We start from the raw sequence: 18,998 nt of genomic DNA, 5'->3' as shown, positions 1-18,998 counted from the left end.
CTGGAATCATGACCTGAGCTGAAATCAAGAGTCAGTCATTCAACCGACTGAGCCACCCAGGCGCCCTTCCATTTTTTTAACCACCTTTATCAACATCCTATACTATGAACAACATACCACATGCACAATAATGAGAAAAATCTAGGAAAATTAGATATGGGGTCAAAAGGTTTCTCTATGTCTTTGCATAGCTTGATAACTCATTTCTTTTTAGCACTGAATAATATTCTATTGTCTAGATTTACCACAATTTATTTATCCATTCATCTACTGAAGTTGCTTCCAAGTCTGGTAATTATGAATCTTGGTGGCTTAAAAGTTTAGGCAGTTATGAATAAAGCTGCTATAAACATCTATGTGCAGGTTTTTGTTTAGACACAAGATTTCGACCAATTTGGGCCAATATCAAGGAATGTGATTGTTGGATCACATGGTAAACGTATGTTTAGGTTTGTACAAAATGGTCGAAAGGTCTTCCAGAGTGGCTGTATCATTTTTGCATTACTATAAGCAATAAATGAATGTTCTTGTTGTTCCACATCTTCTCCAAAATTTGGTATTGTCGGTGTTTTGGATTTTTGCCATTCCAAAAGATGCTTAGTGACATCACATTGCTATTTTAACATAGGACTTAAGCATATTTTCATATGTTTATTTGTCATCTGTATATCTTCTCTGGCAAGGTGTCTGTTAAGGCCTTTGGCCCATTTTTTAATCAGGCTATTTATTTTCTTACTGTTCCACTGTAAGAGTTGTTTATATATTTTGGATAATAGTTCTTTATCAGACATGTGTTTTACAAATATTTTCTCCCAGTCTTTGGTTTGTCTTCTTACTCTCTTGGCAGTGTCTTTAGCGAGCAGAAGTTTTTAATTTTAATAAATTCCAGGTTAATCAATTATTTCTTTCATGGTTCATGCCTTTGATGTATCAAATACAAGGTTATCTAGATTTTCTCCTATATTACTTTCTAGGAGTTCTATAGTTTTGCATTTTATATTTGGGGCCAGATCTATTCTGAGTTAATATAAGATCTGTTTAGGTTCATTTATTTTTTGCATGCAGATGTTGCAATTATATTTTTGGTCATCTTTTTTGAGGTAAAATTTACATATAATAAAATGAAATGATTTAAATTATTCTGATTTTTGATAAACATAAACATATTTAAATGCCCTCACTCCCAAAATTTTCCTTGCGCCTATTTGCATGAAATCCTTCCACTTAACCATAGACTCTAGCAACAACTAATCTGCTTTTTGTAATAATATTTTTGCCATTTCTAGAATTTTACATAAATAGAATTATATAGCATAGAGTCTATTCTACTCACTAGATTCTCTTATTTGGAATGAAGTTTTTGAGATTCATTCACGTTGCCATGTGTATCAATAATTTGTTCCTTCTGATTACTGAATGATAACCCATTACATGGTAAATATTTTTCAATTAATCAGTTGACAGATTTGGGTTGTTTCCAGATTTTTGATATTGTAGATGAAACTGCTAAAAAAAAATCCATGCCCTAGTTTCTGGGCAAATACTAAACAGTCTCTTGACTAAATAAGCAAGAATGGAATAACTAGATTATATGACAAGTGCATGGTTAACTATATAGGAAACTGCCAACCTATTTTCCAAAGTGGCTACACCATTCCATATTTCCACCAACAATATATATATGAGATTTCCATTTGCTCCACCACCTTACCAACCCTTGTTCTTCTCACCCTTTCAAACTGTAACTAGTGCAGTAAGTATGTATGGTATCTACATGTGGCTTAATTTGCATCCCCAGTGAATAATGATGCCAAGAATATTTTAATCCACTTATTTGCCAGTGTTATGCAAATATATTCTTCCAGACAGCGTATTACACTTTCATTTTTAAATTTTTTTAACGTTTACTTATTTTTGAGATAGAGAAACAGAGCATGAACAGGAAAGGGGCAGAGAGAGGGGAAGACACAGAATCCAAAGCAGACTCCAAGCTCTGAGCTGCCAGCACAGAACCCCACACGGGGGTCGAACTCACCAACTATGAGATCATGACCTGCGCTGAAGTCCGATGCCTAACTGACTGAGCCACCCAGGCACCCCTTCATTTTCATTTTTGTAACCATGACTTAGAAAAGCACGTTTTTTTTTAATTTTACTGATGACAATTTATCAGTTTTTCTTTAATGATGCATGCCCTTTAAAAAAATATAATCCTAAAACAAAATTACATATATTTTTTCCTGGTTTTTGTTTCCAATATTTTATAGTTTAGCTTTTAATATGTATATCTCTGATTCATTTCATTTCAAAGTGACTTGTGTATGGTGTGAGGTGAAAGTTGAAAATTATTTTTATCCCAAAACAGATTTCCAAGTATTACAATATCATTTTTGAAAAGACTAGGTTTTTTCTATTTCCCTCCATGGCATTTTATTCAAAATCAATTGCCATTTTTTTATTTCTGAACTTTATTCTGTTTCATTGATGTATATGTCTATCCTTACACAGAATTCACACCTTTTATAGTACTGAGGTCAGATAACATAAGTCTTCCAAATTTGTTCTTTTCCAAATTATTCAGCTCTTTTACGTGCTTTTACATTTTCACATAAATTTTGATCCAGTTTGTCAATTTCTATAAAATAGTCTGCTGGCATTTTAACTAGTAATACATTAAATCTATAGATTCGTTCAAATCAATATTGAATATTTCAATCCATAACCATAGAATATTTCCCCATTTCATTTGTTTTCTTTCATTTCTATCAGCAATATTTTGTAGTTTTAACTACACTGGAATTGTACATTTTTTACCTTTATCCCTAAACAATTCTCACTTATTGATATTATAAGTAATACTTAACTCAATTTCCAACTACTTATACACAGTATTATAATGAATAATACAATGAATTTTTGTATATTGACCATATTTTGTGATGTTACCAAAGTCATGAGTTCTAGTAGTTTTTATAGGTTCTTTCATATATTTTATATAGATTATCATGCTTATCTAATCTATATGTCTTTTTAGTATTTATTTATCTTGCTTTACCTTATTTCACTGACTGGAATTTACAATAAAATGTTGACTATCACTGATTGCCTAGGTTCTGATCTTAGGGGAAAAGCATCCATCTTTTCAGCATTTAGTTTGATGTAGACTATAGGTTTTTCTTAGATTTTATCAGCTTGAGAAAATACCTTATTATTCATATTTTACCATGAGATTTTATGAATACATTTTAAAATGTATCTAATACCTTTTATACCTCCATTGAAATAATCATGCCTTTCTACTTTAGTCTGTTGATGAGGTGAATTATATGAATGAATATTTTTAATGTTAAACTAGCTTTGCATTCCTGGCATAAACTTTATTGATCACAATGCATTATACTTTCTGGGGTTTTTTAGATTTGATGTGCTAGTATTTTAATAAGTATTACTGTATCTATGTTTATGATGTCAATTTGTTGTAGTATTCTTTGCTTGTAATATCTTTGTCTGCTTTTGGTTACTTTTTGCTCCTAGTTACTTTTTTACCTAAGTGGTAGAGTACCGTATCTTAATTGAGCCTATTATCTATCATGCAGTCATACTCAAAATGTACCAGGTAGATAAATGTCATTTTTATTTCTAGGATCCCACCCAGGACACCACATTATGTTTAGTCATCATGTCTCCTTAGACTTCTCTTGGCTGTGGCAGTTTCTCAGACTATTTTTGATGGCCATGATAGTTTTGGGGATTACTTGTAGGCATTTTATAAAATAATCCCTCAATAGGCATTTGTCTGATATTTTACTCATGATTAGACTTGGATTAAAGGTTTTGTAAGAAAGACTACAGTAGTAAAGTATCATTTTTGTCTCATAACATCAAGGTACACACTATCAAGTGATTTATCAGTATTGATCTTAATCAGTTGGCTGAAGCATGGCTTATCAGATACCTCCACTGTAAAGTTATTCCTTTTTTTCCCCTTTCTTTTCATAACTGTACTCTTTGGAAGAAAGTTACTATGTGCAATGCACACTTAACTAATGAGGAGTCATGGTACACATCCTTCAGCAAAAAGTATCTGTATAAATTATTTTGAGCTCTTCTACAAGGGAGATGTAGCTCATCCCTCATTTATCTACTTATTTGTGCATTATTTACTTACTTAATGTATATTTATTTTTGAAGGAGAGAGAGACAGATTGTTGAGCGGGGGAGGGGCAGAAAAGAGGGAGACACGGAATCTGAAGCAGGCTCCAGGCTCTGAGCTGTCAGCACAGAGCCCCACGTGCGGCTCGAACTCACGAGCTGCAAGACCATGACCTGAGCCAAAGTCGACGCTTAAACGACTGAGCTTCACAGGCGTCCCATTCAATCATTTATTTTTAACACTATGGATATTTAGTTCATATTTTGGATTATAATCCTATACTCTTTTATTTGTTAAGTTGTTCCAGCTTTGGCCATTGGTAGTGATTTCATTTGGCCTGAGTATCCCTTTAACATAAACACATAACTGTCAAGTTCATTTTTACCACTTTCTTAAGCTTCTGGCACTATACAATCCTCCAGGCTCATTATATATGTCTTGTTGCAGTCCTAGAATCAGCCATCTCTCTGAAGAGCCCTGTACTTGTTTTTGAATGTAGTATTCGTTTACTTACAGAACTGTAAACCTTGACCCTTTCAATAATAATCCACAACAATGTATATAAACTATATACAATGACTTTTTATAATATAATTTCAAGCACAATAAACTGAAAAGCATTTCTAACATAACTTTCCAAAATTCTTCTTCTTTCAAAGTTCATATTTAGCCATTACTGCCTTGATGAACCAACGGCATTTAAGATATTTATAAAATAATGCTCACTTATGAAAATTCAGATACCTCAGGGAAATTCATGTAATTCAGGATGCCAAACACCTTCAGACCTAACTCTTTCCTACAACCCTTAAAATTGTCACTTAATATTTTCCATCCCTTTATTCATTACAAGTTTATGGTTCTCCCCATCTCATTTAATTAGCAAGGAAGCCAAACCTTTATACATACTATTTTTACAGTTTTTCAGCATTCTGCACATATAAGAAGTATATTGTAATGAATTTATAGGTTTATAGAATCATTCATATAACATAGTAGAACATAATAGTGTTTGTTGTTTATAATATTTAGAAATTTAAAATTTCATAGTATGTTCTCCTTATATCAACAGAAAAATCATAATGTACAAATTGAAAAATTAAATACAAAAACACAATGCATTTCAAAATTAGTATTTCTAGAGAAATGTAACCCATGTTATATTCCATAAGTTTAGTGCCTTGAGCTGTCACGATACTGTCCAAATATAATTGACTTTCAGGTTTTATTTTATAGTCACTTCAGAGTCTTGGTCATTACAGAGTAAGTGATATTATTCTTTGAGTTCTTTTGTCAACACAATAAGTAAGAGTTAGATTCAGAGACTAAGTAAATATGTCAAATTAAAGGCGAGTACTTGAAATTTATCATTAATGAATGGCCTGCTACAGAGTTTCTACTATTTGTGAGCAATCAAAAAATACTGAGACTAAATAAAATATGTCAATGACTCCAGGAAAGAGTTTAATGTTTATAGATATAAAAGTTATGAAAAATATACGGCAGGAACTGACTGAGATGCTTTATACTTCCCACGTTAGCATTATGACATAGGGAAAAACAACGTCTGTGCCTATTTGCAGAACAATCATATATTTTCCTCCCATTTGGCGGAAGTAAAAATCTTGGAGTCTACCCCTGGAAGCCTTTGCCCTCACCATTACTCTTTACTCAAGTACTTTTTATCCTTAAACCTGACCATCACCTTCAAAACCATTTCAAAAGGACATAATATAAAGGTTTTTACTTTGCCAACAAAGATAGTTTACTGAGGCATTGTTGACGTAATTTGGTTCTTTCATGAAAAAGCCTCTTAAATTCAGATCTGGCCAGATTAAAACCCTTTCATTCAACTCTCTGATATGTATTTGCCCTTTAAAACTCAGACTCAGCAGCAGTGCTTCTCCACTAGTCCCTGACTAAGCCCTTCATAAAGGTATTTTATTCATCATGCTTTCATTCATTCATTCATTCATTCATGAAGCTAGTCTGTCAACCTCTGCTTATACAGAGTGCAATTAGACATATTTTTTGGCTTTCCTTTCTTACTTAGATTGGGATATTGCATATCTTGCCAAAAAACACTCTTGTTTGTGATATGATTTATACATAGTTATATTTCGGAGTGCCTTGTTATAGGTTTGAAAACACAAAGTCTGGTTCCTGCCACTTTTTAACCTAATGTAGAGTGTTGTATCTTAACTAAGTGTAATATCCATCATGCAAATATACTTAAACCATGTCAAAACCAAGCAATATTAAGTTTTTGCAATGTCAAAGCCATGCGATGTAGGCTTAAGAAAAAAAGGAGAGAGAGAGAGAAGAAAGAATGAAAGAAAGAAAGAAAGAAAGAAAGAAAGAAAGAAAGAAAGAAAGAAAGAAAGAAGAAAGGGGGGAAGAAAGAAGAAGGAAGGAAGGAAGGAAGGAAGGAAGGAAGGAAGGAAGGAAGGAAGGAAGGAAGGAAGGGATTTATGAATAGTTTTATTCAGTGGTTCCAGATTCTCTCACTATACAAGCTACCCTCTTGAAATACTCCCAATTTTGGAATCTGCACTAATACATTACACATGTCATTTAGTTCCTAGAAGCAATGATGTTTATTAAGTAATCCAGCAGTAGTCTAATGAAGTAAAAATAATACAATATCTTGATGAGATCACAAAACTACTTAAATATTGAGGGTGTCTGAGAAAGGCAGTGAAAAATCCCAAGGCAACTGCTCAGCTATTTCTTCCACTCGATGTAAAATGACCTTCCTAGTAGACTTGTATTCAATTGTAAGCCTCTATGTATTTTCAATAGAAATTCAAAAATGAAAAAGTGAGATGCAGTGGTTGTGTTTTTGTCAAGGCCCACCTTGTCACTTTTAGATTAACAATAGAATAAAAGTATGTACATAATCTACAATCCATAGTTATCCATGTATTATAAAACCTCCGTATGTCTAATAGTGTATATCATAATGCCTACACTCTAAAGTTTTAAAGTCATATAGAAAAACATAAATTTAATGAGAAAAAAGGAAAGCTATTTAACAGTTAGACATTAGGTTTTACAAGGGAAACTTAATTGGATTGGAATTATTTAAACTAGAGAATAATGGACTGCAAGGTGATTTACTGTTGAATATAGAGAGTATAATTATGAGGAGAATGCCAACTTGTTCAGCACACACCAAGAAAAAATTAGAAATGTATTAAATTTGGCAATGCCTCTTTCTATCCTAGGCCCTGCCCCCACCTCCATTCCCATTTTCTCAGTATGAATTTAAATTGTAAATAAGACAGTATCATTTCTGGGTATGCATGCATATCTAATCTTTTCAACACTGTAGTGAAAATACTTATCTTCCATGTGAATACAAGATGGCATGTAGTAAATTTCTCATGATGTATTTACAAAGAAAAAGCTGGTCACTGTAGTTCTTCAAAAAATTCTCATATTTTGAAATAAAAAAATATAAAAGACAAAAACTTAAATACAACAGTTGTTTAAAAATATATTAATGTTTATTTATTTTTGAGAGATAGAGTGCAAGCAGGGGAGGGGGCAAAGAGAGAGGAAGACACAGAATCCAAAGGAGACTGCTGCAGGCTCTGAGCTGTCAGCACAGAGCCCGATATGGGGCTTGAACCCACAAACTGAGAGATCATGACCTGAGCCAAAGTCAGACACTCAACCGACTGAGCCATCCAGGCGCCCCAGTACAACAGTTTTTTTGAGGTGTAGAATGAATAAATTATTTAAAAAAAACAGAGAGAAAATGATAAAGTTATTGAGGTAGATACTTCCTATTTACAAATGAACACAGACTTCTTTAGAATATTGTTTTGTCGGTTTTTGCTTACTGTATGCCTCCCGAAACCTCTGTTTTTACAAAGTGCACTTTCTCATTGTCAACCTGTAAAAAAACAACACTTGCAACCTCAAATCTTTCTTTTCTGTGTTTATTTCCTTTAATATCTGGATATACATACTCCATATTCAATTTTCAGTCTTCCCATACCACATTTTTGAACTTGGAATGTTCCTTTTATTTCCATATACCAGAGTTTTCAAAATCATGCTATGATAGGTAGAATTCTAATTTAGCTCCCAAGATTCACAACTTTCAATGTTTACACCCTGTATAAATTCCCTCCCATTGAGTTCGGGTATGACTATGTCATATTATGACAAAGGGATTTTGTAGACATAATCAAAGCAGCAAATATTTCATATCTGATTTAATCAAACAGCTGTTATCTGGATGGACCTGACTTAATCAGCTGATGTCTCTAAAAATGAAGAGATTCAAAGCATGAGTGGGATTCTCCTGCTGGTCTTGGAGATGCAAAGTGCCATTTTGTAGAGAAGGCCACACACTGGAGAACTGAGTAGCCTCTAGAAGCTGAGAGCAGTCCCTGGCTAACAGCCAGCAAGAAGAATGGGAACCTCAGTCCTACAATTGTAAGGAACTAAATTCTGCCAAAAGCCATGTGATCTTGAAAGAGTATCCTGAGCTCAAGGAACAAAGCTTGGCCAACACTTCGACGTCAGCCTTGTTAACCCTGAGTAGAAGATCCAACCATATTATGCCAAGACCTCTGACCTCCAGAACTTTGAGATAATAACTTTGTCTTGTCTTAAGCCACTAAGGTTTTTACACTCAGTAGAAATTTATTATTCAACAATATACATGACGAGATGAAATCCAGAAGTCAAATAGTATTTATACTTCACATTCTTACCTTTGAGTCACTCAGCAATCTTACATATCCCCCCTCCAAAAAACAAACAAATCAGAAACAGAAGCCCAACTGACATTGCATTTCTCTACTCCAAAACGTTAACTCTCGATATCTTATGTTAGTCATCTCTCACTCATGAATAGTGCAGACAACTAAATAAAAAAGGGCCGTTTGAGATGGAGGATAAAAAAGAGATATTTAAAAATGACTATTCTTGAAAATCTTACTACAGTACTCCCTGGAAATCTGCCTTGGAATAAATCATGCCATCTGTGTCGGCATGGACAGAGAAAAAGTTACATCACAACCAGTGTCAACCTTCCCACCTATTTCGTTCCACCATACCTGGATGTAACCTTATAATACTCTAGCAAGCCTGCAAATTTCTATGACTCCTATTGGACATAAACTCTGACTTCTACAGTTAAGCATCCATCAAGATTCCAATTCTATTTCCATTATCTTTGTTACTAAATAGTTGTTGGCAGTAAGTAGAAAGAAAAAAAATGATGGCAAAATAGACTGCCTTTGCCACTTCACCTTGTTTTTGTTTTCTCTGTTCTTGTAATTCTGGTAAACTGCAATGCCAATGATTTTACCCTCTCTGCTCAATAAAACACAGCTAAAGGTAAGATTATTTGCTTTCTTTCTTTCAAATGGACCCTGAAAATGTATCAAAAAGCTATCTCTAATAAATTTCCCCTTAGACAATGTGAAATAGACATTTTCCTGACATTCGGCACCGGTAATGGATTAGCAAAAGCCACAACTTCAAATATAACACCATACTATGCAAATGCCCGGCTCCATTTGAAGGTAGTCAATAGAAACTCTTTGACAATGATGAATCTAAGCAAAATGTGTTGCTTTAAAATTCCTTTCAAAGTATAATGCTTTAAATTTCTGCCAGATCCCCTTAACCCACCCCTTACTCTTCTCTTACAAATCAATTATTTTCTCATCCCCCCAGAAAGGAGGAGGCTGACAGATAATTGACATTGTTAAGTACCCTCTGACTCAGTTGATTCTAATTAGTTAGAATCAACTAATGTTGCTGTCAGCAAATATTTGGCCCTAGCTGTTGTCATCATGGAAACGTATGTAAAAATTTTATCTGGATACTAATATAGTAAGTTATTTCTGCAACTTTTGATCAACGGATTGTGCATTTATGGCTGGACTATGTAAAATAGGGAAGTAGAGAGACAATTCCTTATTACATTATTACAGAAAAGCCTTAGAAACCACATAATGGTCATCTCAAAAGGTCATTAACATTTCCAGAGTGAATTCCATGAAAGCATGTCATAATTGTTCAATCCAAAAAGTGCAGAAAACTTTTATGGCAGCTGAATTTCAAACCAACAGCTTCCACATATGGCATGGTGGTGTGGAAAGTCCTGCATATATTCATCATGGACTCATATGCTATAAAATAAGTGGTTTCTGATTCAAAATGGGTGACTGTCTTGATGGAATTTTGGTAGAAATTATTTTCTCCTATCTTTTATGAATGACTTCTGCATCATATCAGTTCTCTTAATGACTAGTGCAAAATGTCAAATACTGAAAGGAGAAGAAACACATTTATGTATTGTTAGCTTAGCAATGAATTCAGACTCACATGGCAAAAATACTGTAACTTAAGCCCATCTTACAAAAGCCAAACTAGATTTTCAGAAAAGGAATTGAAATACCTGATTGCACATTCACACAAGCAATCAGCTAGTGAAAAAAAAAAAAAGAGTAAAAAAGACATTTCCTAATGCCCACAGCATTTTGTCTGTTTCCAGGGATGTGTTCCAGCCCTTAGGCCATGATAATCATGTTGCCTGCCCTGTCCCTGACCTCCTACTCCATGTTACCTCTTCCCTGTTAGTATTTAAGTAGAAAGCACCTGCCTAAATGCCTAAAGCTTAGTGCTAAATGCCTGCACAATACAGCTAAATGGGCTGAATGCAACCCAACATAGAACCTTCCAAACATGTGCTTGAAATGCACTGAGAGAAGCATTTTTATGCAAAAATAACAGAAAATGTAATCGAAAAGAAAACCTCTAACAAAGCCATAGCCAGATGGTGTCCTTTATTGGGGGCCAGCTCATATTTCTGAGCTTTTGAAAATGTCACAGCTTATTGCTGCTCAATTCTAGATTTACATCTGAAATTCAGGAGAAACCCGTCTCATGTGAATATTATGATCCCCGTCACATTTGTCTTGTAATTTAGCATTTGGAAAATGCTTTCAATTTTTTGAAATGAATTTTTGTATAATTCTGTTTGGACATTATATGTTCATCATAGAAAAATAGGAAGTAATGTGAAAAACTGTAAAAGTAAAAAATTAAAAGTAAAATCTTACTGAGTATGCTATTTGTATTTTGCTTTGAAAGTTTTTTTTTTCTATGCATTTAGGTAAGTATGTTAGTTTGCAACAATGAAGTCAAACTATACAGAGATTTACAAATTTTCTTGTTAGGTTGAAAGTTGCATTGTGACCATTTTCCCATGCCAAAAAATAACATACATTCAAATTAACATTTTAAATGATGGGTACTATTGTACTTTAAGATTATCACATGATATATTCACCCGGATAAATTGTGGGCTGTTTTGTTTTGTTTTGCTATTTCTAACAGTGTTACAGAAAATATTCTTGTACATATAACTTTGGACTCTTGTTAAAATGTCTGCTTACAGTACATTCTTAGAAGTAGCTCTTCAGGGCCAAAGTGTATTTGTAAGTCTAATAGTACATATTACCAATCATTAAGAAAATTTGCATTCACTCAAAGATCCAAAGAGGTTATAAGAGCTCTTACTGCCACAAAGCCTCAGTTATACTAGGAACTGTCATATAGGCATGCTTAAAGCAAGACAACAAGGACCCAAAATAAAGTTGCTCATGGTAAGCCTCACATCACCAAACCGAGACTTAACTTACAGTTTTGGTTCTCCCAGACATGGAATTTTAAACTGGGAATTACATGATCAGCATTAGTAGGTAAGCTGCTTGATAGACCCAGGCTTTCTCTAAAGGAAAGCAATCTTGCAGTCAGCAATCCACTTTTTTGATTAGTTACACTAGTCAAAACACTAGTTCCTTGTTCCTGCTCTCTTCTGCCTATGAAAGTCTTTCATTTTGTACACTTCCATTCTATCTGCTACATTGGGTGCTACCTGAGTCATGAATCTTTGAATAAAACCCATAAGCTCTTTAAAATTTCCTCAGTTGAATTTTGTTTTTTAACAGGCAGAAAGTGGTAACTGCTTTTTAAAATTATGTTTGTTTAGCACTATGATTAACTATTTTCATATATTTTGACTTAAATATATGTATATGTTGACTGTAGCTCTTTGTCTTTCTCTATTAGAGTATTTGTCTTTTACATGCTGAGTTACATATCATTTTTATTATTACCTCCCTGCTTGTCATATGTAGCACATTTTTTCATTTAGTTTTTTTAATATTTTCATTTCTCTTGTTATAAGCTATAATTTATTTTCTATATTAGATTATATAGCTTTTCTTTTATGGCTTCTTATGGATCTATTTATAACTTCAAACCTTTCTACAAGCCAAGTTCATTGAATGATAAATTTGATTTTCTTCTAGAATCCAATTTGGTAAATCAGTTATTCCAACACCTTTCCTTAGGGATTTAAGATGTCATCTTTATTATATACTAAATGCCTATATTTACCTCAATGAATGCATAGACTTAGGGCTCGATTTTCTATGATAATATTTTAATTACTATAGATTTATAAGAAATTTTCTTAGTTCATCAATTTTGATCCCTCTCATTAATCTCAATTTTCAAAACATCTGCTAGTGATGGAGAAGTCTAAAGACAGATTTCTGCCCCTTGCCTTCATAGATATCATTTAATGTTTGCTTGCTCATTTGTAAAATAAATTTTTGTCCATATATATATATATAATATGTATACACACAATATGATATTGGAACTTGATATCAATTTGTACTAGTGTATAGTTTTAAACATTTTAATTTTCATATATAGTACTTTATTCTTTATCCAGAACATTTTCATCCTGTTCATATTGGATTATCTCATCTATTTTGTTGGTGTTGGTCTCTGCTCAAAACAAAACAATCAGTATAGCATTTATTTTCTCTATTCCTCAGGTATTTAATCTTATTTCCACATTTTCAGGATCACTTCACATGTGCCTATTTCATATTCGTGTTTTAATTTTTTGACAGCCTTAGGTTTTATATTGCCTGACTCCACTACTGTGGGGTTTTTTTGTTTGTTTGTTTATTTGCTTCTAATCTTTTTATCATTTTATTGAGATTACTTTTATACCATTATTTCACCTTTTCTTTCCAAGCTATTTTTCTCCTTAGAAAATGTAGAAGGTATATCTTCCTATATATCTTTAAGGAAGCTAAATAATTTCATAATGAGAGAAGCCCATTTTGATATTTACATGATGGTTTTTCCATGATTTTACATGATGGTATTCTTTTAGCTTCTTCTGGAGTAATCTTTATTAAGACTACCTATAAATGCCAATGAAGTAGATATTGATGCTTAACTCTGAAAGCACAGAAGAGAAATTCTAAAATCTTAGAACTCTGAACTCAGTCTAAGCAATCACTTCCCTATAAAGAAAACAGAATTGGAAATGATGCAGATTGCTATAGTGTGATTTATGTAGAAAGAAAGGAGAAAAGAAAGAAAGAAAGAAAGAAAGAAAGAAAGAAAGAAAGAAAGAAAGAAAGAAAGAAAGAAAGAAAGAAGGAAAGAAGATAAACTCTAGTCTGTGAATCCAAGTAAGTAGAGACCTTTTCCCTCCATGAAAAGATTCGAAATACAGGAAGTTTTACAGCAAATAACAGATGGCTTGACTTTTTTTTTTTTTCCTTTTTTTTTTTTTTTTTCAACGTTTATTTTTATTTTTGGGACAGAGAGAGACAGAGCATGAACGGGGGAGGGGCAGAGAGAGAGAGGGAGACACAGAATCGGAAACAGGCTCCAGGCTCCGAGCCATCAGCCCAGAGCCTGACGCGGGGCTCGAACTCACAGACCGCGAGATCGTGACCTGGCTGAAGTCGGACGCTTAACCGACTGCGCCACCCAGGCGCCCCACAGATGGCTTGACTTTTAAGAGGAAGAACCTTCATGACATTTAGGTATTGAGCATAATATTGGCAACTTTATCTACTGGTAAACCTATTGCTTAAAATTTATAGTATGATTAAAGAACTTTACTGAGAAAGAAAATTTGATTGCAGAGTAATTCTATGATATAAATGAAATAATTCTAAATTATATGAATTTACCTACTAAAGTGGCACACAAAGTTGAGCAAACATAACAGGAAAAAAAAAAATCAATGAAAGAGACACACTAGCTGCCTGAGACAATACAACTGGAATTCACAAACTGTTGCTTTTTAAATTATTGACTATTCAAGAAATTCTAAAACGTTATAAAATAGAAATCATTCTTAGCCAGGATAGTGATGGTCATAACAATCAACATGAATTGACTTTGATTTAGTCAAAGTTTCTTTTTTGTAAAATATGCATTATCAATGGAAAGACTTTGAGAACATTTTAACTGAAAAGGATTTAAACCTTCTAGGCAATGACTCCCTGAACCAATTTTGAGGTTCAGAAAGGGCATGTTTATAACCCCTGATGCAGCCTAATTGAAAAAACTGGGGAATGTTTAAAGAAATGACTAAGGCAAAAGTTTGGAGAGTAGGTAGGAACAGTTATATGCCATACAGATCAATATCCAAAGAGTAGATAATGATGATGCTTTTTTTTTTTTTTTTTTACAGTTTGGTAGGGCCCCTGCATCTTTAAACCAGGGGATTGATTCTGTAGGAGGCATGAAGCTTCATTCTAATTTGTCTGTAGTAGTAAGTAGAATTAAAATAAAGCCTGATAACAATTTTATCAGTCCAAAAATCTATTCCAAAATTATTGTTCCTCCTTCTTTTAGTAATTATATTACATTAATCTTAAATATTATATTATTTATAGCAATTTCTATTTTGAAATTTTGTCTTTTAATGCATCTTTGAGAACCTTCTATTGGGAAAGGCTTCATATTATACAATATAATCTGAAACATATATTTCTATTTTTAAAAATATTTTGAATTGGAAGTCCTGTTGTTTTTCCATGGAGTTACCAGAACTTATTCGGTATATAGAACAGTGATACACCCTCAACCCAGGTATGAAAAATGAGGGCCAAAGTTTTTCAGTGGGTTGTACTAGATCACACATCTGGAAACAGATGAAATTGAGACTAGAGATCAGATATTTAGTTTCATTATAACTGCTTTCCAGTTTTACAAGTGATAAAAAATATGATATGATGCAGTATGTCAGTAGCACCAGCAACAATATATAGCAACAGGACAATGATAAGGGACTGCTAGAATTTGGTGATACTCCTAAGATTCTCTAATCTTTCACTGTCAAGAAATTGACAAAAAATCCAGTATGTAATTAAGACTGAAATTTGGGATATATGGTCAAAACATAAGAAGTAAATTATTCTGTATATGCCATTAAAAGGGAAAGGGAGTATGCAAATGAGTAGTTCTAGGAAGTTATGAAACTAAGTAAAAATTCTCTCTCCAGGTCAAAATGACATTTATAGTCTCTGATGGATTTTCTCTGCAGTTTTTAAAAAAGAGTGAAGCACTTTACAACAGCATCTTTGAGTAAAAATGCCAGCCAACTTTTACCAAAGAAGTAAACTTAACTAGCACTGACAAAGGAATATTAAGGAATAGAACTTTCCACTCATATGAAACAGGAAAATTAAAAAAATAATAAAAATAAAAAAAATAGGATTAAAGGTCTAGGGCTACCTCAAAAAGAAAACATTTTTTTCCATAATCATCACACTATACTCTGCTCCCCAATTCAGGAGAATCACATTCTGAAGGTATCAGAATCACATACTGCTATAGACTGATTGTGTCTTCCAGAAATTCATATGTTGAAGCCCCAATTCCCGGTGTGATGGGTTTTGGAGATGGTGCTTTGAGAGATAATGAGGTTTAGGTGAGGTCATGAGGGTAGAACCCTCATGATGGAATTAGCGCTCTTTTTTTTTTTTTTCTTTTTTTTTTTTTTTCAACGTTTTATTTTTGGGACAGAGAGAGACAGAGCATGAACGGGGGAGGGGCAGAGAGAGAGGGAGACACAGAATCGGAAACCGGCTCCAGGCTCTGAGCCATCAGCCCAGAGCCCAACGCGGGGCTCGAACTCAGGGACCGCGAGATCGTGACCTGGCTGAAGTCGGACGCTTAACCGACTGCGCCACCCAGGCGCCCCTGAATTAGCACTCTTAATAAGAAAGAGCCACCAGAGCTCTCACTATCCACCACATCAGTACACAGCAAGAAGGCAGTCATCTGCATCCCAGGAAGTGTCTCACTGAACCAAATCAGCTGGCATCTCCATCTTGGACTTCCCAGCCTTAAGTAAATGTCTGTTATTTAAACCACCCTGGCTATGTGAGTTTGTTACAACAGCCAGAGCAGACTAATACATATACCCAATCTATCCGTTTCTCTTTTGCATCCTTTTAGCTACTTTCTGGGTACATCAGGCAGAAACAGAGAGAAAATAGGATAGTATATGTTAATGCTTACAGAATGGATCTGTAGCTGGTAAGAAGAAACTGATAAAACCCTAGATGGAGTTTTCTGGGGATGAAGCTCACACTTTTTAAATTTCTCTAGGATGGAAATTATTTTCTTTAGCAGTTCTTAAAGCCAGGGATGGTAGTGGAGGTGGGGCTGGAGAGAGAAATGGGAGGAGGTAAGGGGATCCACTGGAGACCTTCATCTAAAATGAGTAGGTTCAAGGTAGAACCCAGACATATGTATTATGAATAAAATTCTCCAGCTCAGGACTAAGGTTAGAAGGTATGCCATGCACTCTCCTCAAGCATGCAATTTAGGAGAGCACAAAACCCTCAGTTATAAAGATACATAATATTTTTAGAAACATCTTTAAATGCAAAAATATACTGTTGAAAAAAACATCAAAATTTTAAATGAAGCTGAGATGTGACTCTGCAATGGTATGACCCTTCTCACCCACCTCAGCCTAATACCAACCCTTATTCCAATAAAACTTAATTTATAAAAACAGAGGCCACCTATGAGCCATTGTTTCCCAATTTGATTTGGAAAAAAAATTAATATTGCATTATTTATATAAAGCACAATATATTTATATACAAACATTTGTTTTGATTACTAAGTTTTGGGGGGCACCCCTTTAAATTTTGCATCCTAACAAAGTACCTTATTTGGTTTAACCTAGTCCTAAACTCAGAGAGAATCTAAAAAATTTCTGCTGTCTTTTTTTAGAATCCATTATATGAAACATTAAAAAAAAAAGGAAGAAAAAAAGAGAAGTTGGGCAGAAAAAAAAAAAATCTCAACTTCAGCATGAAACAATGTAAGATCAAAGCCTACAGTTACCAGAAATTGGACTACACACTATTCCCATCAACTCAGTTTTAGATCTGAGAGTCTATTAGCACCCAAGTACATGAAGAAGGCTCTAAAAACAATCAAAGCATCCTATTTTTAGCAAGTGCTTGACATAAAAAAATGTATCCTCTTTCATATGTGAATGATTAAACTAGGGTGGAAATTATTAAGAATCCAGAGCAAAAGAAGAGTAGCATTATTATTTCAAAAGAGAATCAATCTCTTGAAAGTAACTAAACACAAGAAATATATGAGGATTTAAAAAAATATCTGCTTCATGTCTTCAAAAAATCACATATAAATGCCTACATGGACTAATATTAAAATATCATAAAGAGAAGTAGCTTAGATGAAGGCAATTAGCTAAAACAAAAGAGCAAGTTAAGAAAATAATTTTAAGAACACAAAAATGTAAGAGATTAATTTAAAACTGCTGTAAAAAGGGACTTAAAGACGAGAAATAGCTAGAAAATTAACTTTTTAATATGTAATACAAAGATCAACTTCAAAAGTTCTTCCAGATTTCTGAAAGAAAAATAAAAGAGCACAGATATACCAATAATAAGAAAACATAATAGATATGGAAAAAAGAGAAATGTTCCTCTTCGACTATAGAAATTCGAGTTGAAAATATAATCCCAATAAATTCAGCTAAATCAATAAGCAAAATTATTTTTACAACAACTTACCGAGGTTAAGGAACCATAAAAGACCAAATATGCAGCTCAAAATAATTCATAATATACAAAACAGATGAATATTGAAACAGATATATCTTGGTTAAATGTTTAAATTTAAATAAAAATGTGTGTGTATGTGTGTGTGTGTGTGTGTGTGTGTGTAATTTATATAAATGGAACAAAAATCACACTGGCTTAATCACAAATGTGCAAGAGTTGTTTAAAGAAAGATATGAACTTTTAAATGTCAGATGAAAAAGATGTAAATAAAGGAAAAGGCAATATTTCTAAAATGAAATATAAATATTATAGCACTATTTTCCCTAAGTTAATATTTGAATGTAATAAAATTAGAAACTAAATCTCTAATGGAATGTTCTGAATTGATCATGTAATTTGAAATTCCTTAAGAATAAATACATGAGGATGACTATGAAATTTATTTATTTATTTATTTATTTATTTATTTATATATTTATTTATTTATTTATTTATTTATTTATTTATATGCCCCTCCCTGGGGAGGGGCAGAGAGAGAGAGAGACACAGGATCTGAAGCAGGCTCCAGGCTCGGAGCTGTCAGCACAGAGCCAGATGTGGGGCTCAAACTAACAAACTGTGAGATCATGACCTGAAGCTGAAGTTGGACACTTAACCTAATGAGCCACCCAGGCGCCCCAAAGCTATGAAATTATTTAAAGAGCAAAATAATAAAAGACACTCTTGACGGACACTTAATATATTTTTTAAATGTAATGATATTTTGCATAGGAATAAACACTCAGACCCATGATAAAACCAAAAATAATGAGAAACATATAATGGTATTGCTAAAGTTTTATATAGTGTTGGGTTTTTTTGTTTTTTTTTTTCAATATATGAAGTTTATTGTCAAATTGGTTTCCATAAAACACCCAGTGCTCATCCCA

At 33.4% G+C, this 18,998-nt stretch overlaps 1 protein-coding gene across 3 annotated transcripts in view; it reads right to left on the bottom strand.

The window, feature by feature from the left end:
- Positions 1–18,998, bottom strand: part of LOC109499872 (high mobility group protein B1-like) — an 807,961-nt gene that overhangs the window by 375,756 nt on the left and 413,207 nt on the right. The gene's annotated exons all lie outside the window — the stretch shown is intronic.

The sequence above is a fragment of the Felis catus genome, chromosome B2 (assembly GCF_018350175.1).
Source record: "Felis catus isolate Fca126 chromosome B2, F.catus_Fca126_mat1.0, whole genome shotgun sequence".
NCBI lineage: Eukaryota > Metazoa > Chordata > Mammalia > Carnivora > Felidae > Felis > Felis catus.
This window is presented reverse-complemented; position numbering and strand designations above follow the sequence as displayed.